The sequence below is a fragment of the Schistocerca serialis genome, unplaced genomic scaffold, assembly GCF_023864345.2.
Source record: "Schistocerca serialis cubense isolate TAMUIC-IGC-003099 unplaced genomic scaffold, iqSchSeri2.2 HiC_scaffold_192, whole genome shotgun sequence".
Lineage (NCBI taxonomy): Eukaryota > Metazoa > Arthropoda > Insecta > Orthoptera > Acrididae > Schistocerca > Schistocerca serialis.
The window spans coordinates 12,501-17,500 of record NW_026047754.1 but is presented as its reverse complement, the minus strand read 5'-3'; the positions used below and the strand labels follow the sequence as shown (position 1 = coordinate 17,500).

At 51.0% G+C, this 5,000-nt stretch overlaps 1 non-coding gene across 1 annotated transcript in view; it reads right to left on the bottom strand.

Annotated features, from left to right (window-relative positions):
• LOC126443812 (small subunit ribosomal RNA) overlaps positions 1–864 on the bottom strand; it is a 1,909-nt gene extending 1,045 nt beyond the window's left edge. The window contains exon 1 of the ribosomal RNA XR_007582198.1: positions 1–864. This exon is cut by the window's left edge and continues 1,045 nt beyond it. This is a non-coding gene — a ribosomal RNA (small subunit ribosomal RNA).
• Positions 865–5,000: the final 4,136 nt, after the last annotated feature.

The following is a 5,000-nucleotide window of genomic DNA, read 5'->3' as shown; positions in this document are numbered from 1 at the left end:
AAGCACTCTAATTTGTTCAAAGTAAACGTGCCGGCCCACCGAGACACTCAATAAAGAGCACCCTGGTAGGATTTCAACGGGGTCCGCCTCGGGACGCACGAGCACGCACGAGGCGGTCGCACGCCTTCGGCTCGCCCCACCGGCAGGACGTCCCACGATACATGCCAGTTAAACACCGACGGGCGGTGAACCAACAGCGTGGGACACAAATCCAACTACGAGCTTTTTAACCGCAACAACTTTAATATACGCTATTGGAGCTGGAATTACCGCGGCTGCTGGCACCAGACTTGCCCTCCAATAGATACTCGTTAAAGGATTTAAAGTGTACTCATTCCGATTACGGGGCCTCGGATGAGTCCCGTATCGTTATTTTTCGTCACTACCTCCCCGTGCCGGGAGTGGGTAATTTGCGCGCCTGCTGCCTTCCTTGGATGTGGTAGCCGTTTCTCAGGCTCCCTCTCCGGAATCGAACCCTGATTCCCCGTTACCCGTTACAACCATGGTAGGCGCAGAACCTACCATCGACAGTTGATAAGGCAGACATTTGAAAGATGCGTCGCCGGTACGAGGACCGTGCGATCAGCCCAAAGTTATTCAGAGTCACCAAGGCAAACGGACCGGACGAGCCGACCGATTGGTTTTGATCTAATAAAAGCGTCCCTTCCATCTCTGGTCGGGACTCTGTTTGCATGTATTAGCTCTAGAATTACCACAGTTATCCAAGTAACGTGGGTACGATCTAAGGAACCATAACTGATTTAATGAGCCATTCGCGGTTTCACCTTAATGCGGCTTGTACTGAGACATGCATGGCTTAATCTTTGAGACAAGCATATGACTACTGGCAGGATCAACCAGGGAGCTGCGTCAACTAGAGCTGAGCAGCCGGCCGCCCGGGAGTGTGTCCCGGGGGCCCGCGCGAACACGCAAGCGTCCGCTCAATTATTCTGCAAACAGGAGGAGGCTGAGCTCCCCTGCACAACACACCTCGAAACCCTCTCAGGTCCCGGCGGCGCGCAGCGCCGTCCTAAGTACTTGGTCGGGTTCGAGAGAGGCGCAATCGCCCGGAGTTAGGCGAGTAGACGCTTTAGGTGCGACCACCCGTGCTCCCAACTGAGCTTGCCGCTGCCGACAGAGGCCCGGGAGCGTGCTGTCGTGGCATTGCCGGCGGGAGACAACACGCGCCACCTACGGTGACCGGCAGCTCCAACGCCAGCGCCACAGAAGGACAAAAGCCCCACTTGGGTGCCGAAGCGAACTCTCCCAGCACAGCGCACGCGCCAACACGTCCGCACAGCTGCGATACAAACCACCTGCGAGAACCGCTGGGGCGACCGAGCAGCAGACGGCGTCGCGGCGCCGAGCGCCGGGCGGCGGCGCATCCTCAGCGCACACAGTCCTCAATCGGACCAGCACACTGCAGATGGCCACCGCGCTTCGCACCGGGCCCGCGAGGACCTACTTTGGCCGCAAGGCGCCGCGAGCAGGGGGCGCCGGCGCGCAGCTGCGCCGCCTGCCGCGTCCGTCGGCCGGCGCGCCTGCCACTGGCCGCCCCCACCAGCCGGCTGTAGCGCGTGCGCCCACGCACCGCGCTGCCAGCACGCCGGGCGGCCCCCCCTCACCGGCCGGGGACGGTCCCACCCAGCCACCGCCGCGTATCGCCTCACACCCAGATCCCCTTTCGCGTTCGTGGGCATGGTGGGTCCCCTTTCACGTTCGTGGGCATGGTGGGTATCCCTGAAACAACCGGTTAATAGCTCGACCGATCGTCGCCAACACTGATTCACCTCTAGCGAGAACAACCGCACCACAACGGGTTACCTGTTGTTCATTTGCGTAACGTCACCAGCAAACGTAGACGTCCATCGCCATTTGCAACGAGTATTGCATGCCTGTGTCAGGTGTCACAACACACTACGTCTGCCCACATAGACGCAACAACATGTGCACGCCTCGAGAACACGTGGAAGGTAGCCCCCGTACGTATGCGGTGTCCATTGCGCGAACGACTGTCAGCCGGCCTCTGCAGGATGTCGCAGATGTGGAACGCGGTGCAACATGCTATCACGGTGTGTGAGAAGAGACGACTACGTCCGAATACACGCTCCACTACATCAACAGACTGCTCATGCTGATCGCCATCCAGGGCGTCCGTTCCTCCCACACGTCTGAATGGCGTACCACACTGCAATCCAGCTCTTATAGGGAGACGACACGTAGCTGCGTGCACAATATTTGGACTGTATGGTCTGCCGTTGCTAGGCGCAGTCGTCGTACGGTCACACATGTGCCACGATGTATCATTCAGTACATACGGACCAATGTGCAGTACAGTTTGTGGGTTTTGCGTACATCGGCGGACAGGTGACAGGCCGTACCACAACGTAGGCTGAGTACGTCGGCATGCGAAGGGCATTGAACATGCAAACTTCTCAACGACCAGCTTGCGAAGGCAGGGGGGAAGGGGGGGGGGCATGTACGTCCTGCTCCTATCCACATTACAGTGTATAGCAGGAGCATGTGGAAAGTCAGCAACACCTGCAAGGTGTTTAACATGACGCGATACACAGGGGACCGGGCAGTGCGAATAGCGAACTATATTGCGAGGGTTGCGGTTAGGCAACACTACACTAATTTAACGAGTTGCATAACAATTACAGAGCAGGTTCAGCGACAACGTGCGTCAGGTTAAGGCGCAATATAGGTTAGGTTGAGGCACAATATAGGTTAGGTTAAGGCACAACATGGGTTACGTTAAGGCACAAATTGGGTTACGTTAAGGCACAACATGGGTTACGTTAAGGCACAACATGGGTTACGTTAAGGCACAAATTAGGTTACGTTAAGGCACAAATTAGGTTACGTTAAGGCACAAATTAGGTTACGTTAAGGCACAAATTAGGTTACGTTAAGGCACAAATTAGGTTACGTTAAGGCACAAATTAGGTTACGTTAAGGCACAAATTAGGTTACGTTAAGGCACAAATTAGGTTACGTTAAGGCACAAATTAGGTTACGTTAAGGCACAAATTAGGTTACGTTAAGGCACAAATTAGGTTACGTTAAGGCACAAATTAGGTTACGTTAAGGCACAAATTAGGTTACGTTAAGGCACAAATTAGGTTACGTTAAGGCACAAATTAGGTTACGTTAAGGCACAAATTAGGTTACGTTAAGGCACAAATTAGGTTACGTTAAGGCACAAATTAGGTTACGTTAAGGCACAAATTAGGTTACGTTAAGGCACAAATTAGGTTACGTTAAGGCACAAATTAGGTTACGTTAAGGTACAATATGGGTTAGGTTAAGGTACAATATGGGTTAGGTTAAGGTACAATATGGGTTAGGTTAAGGTACAATATGGGTTAGGTTAAGGTACAATATGGGTTAGGTTAAGGCACAACGTAGGTTAGGTTAAGGCACAACATAGGTTAGGTTAAGGCACAACATAGGTTAGGTTAAGGCACAACATAGGTTAGGTTAAGGCACAACATAGGTTAGGTTAAGGCACAACATAGGTTAGGTTAAGGCACAACATAGGTTAGGTTAAGGCACAACATAGGTTAGGTTAAGGCACAACATAGGTTAGGTTAAGGCACAACATAGGTTAGGTTAAGGCACAACATAGGTTAGGTTAAGGCACAACGTAGGTTAGGTTAAGGCACAACGTAGGTTAGGTTAAGGCACAACGTAGGTTAGGTTAAGGCACAACGTAGGTTAGGTTAAGGCACAACGTAGGTTAGGTTAAGGCACAACGTAGGTTAGGTTAAGGCACAACGTAGGTTAGGTTAAGGCACAACGTAGGTTAGGTTAAGGCACAACGTAGGTTAGGTTAAGGCACAACGTAGGTTAGGTTAAGGCACAACGTAGGTTAGGTTAAGGCACAACGTAGGTTAGGTTAAGGCACAACGTAGGTTAGGTTAAGGCACAACGTAGGTTAGGTTAAGGCACAACGTAGGTTAGGTTAAGGCACAACGTAGGTTAGGTTAAGGCACAACGTAGGTTAGGTTAAGGCACAACGTAGGTTAGGTTAAGGCACAACGTAGGTTAGGTTAAGGCACAACGTAGGTTAGGTTAAGGCACAACGTAGGTTAGGTTAAGGCACAACGTAGGTTAGGTTAAGGCACAACGTAGGTTAGGTTAAGGCACAACGTAGGTTAGGTTAAGGCACAACGTAGGTTAGGTTAAGGCACAACGTAGGTTAGGTTAAGGCACAACGTAGGTTAGGTTAAGGCACAACGTAGGTTAGGTTAAGGCACAACGTAGGTTAGGTTAAGGCACAACGTAGGTTAGGTTAAGGCACAACGTAGGTTAGGTTAAGGCACAACGTAGGTTAGGTTAAGGCACAACGTAGGTTAGGTTAAGGCACAACGTAGGTTAGGTTAAGGCACAACATAGGTTAGGTTAAGGCACAACGTAGGTTAGGTTAAGGCACAACGTAGGTTAGGTTAAGGCACAACGTAGGTTAGGTTAAGGCACAACGTAGGTTAGGTTAAGGTACAACGTAGGTTAGGTTAAGGTACAACGTAGGTTAGGTTAAGGTACAACGTAGGTTAGGTTAAGGTACAACGTAGGTTAGGTTAAGGTACAACGTAGGTTAGGTTAAGGTACAACGTAGGTTAGGTTAAGGTACAACGTAGGTTAGGTTAAGGTACAACGTAGGTTAGGTTAAGGTACAACGTAGGTTAGGTGAAGGCGCAATGTAGGTTAGGTTAAGGTACGATATACCTTAGGTTAAGGTACAATATCGCTTAGGTTAAGGTACAATATAGCTTAGGTTAAGGTACACGTTGTAGGGAAAGGTGTATTTTGGGGGGGGAGGGGGCGGCAGGTTCGTTGATAGTGATTATCGTAAGTGCATGCCTGCGGGATCATCCGATTTGTCACGTCAGGATGCACTTGTGGCTCATGACAGGCGGCGCTCCGATTCCAAGGTTGTGGCAGATCTGTGTCTTTCATTCCTGCCATTGTTTGTGTACTGTGACAGGAGGCAGTAT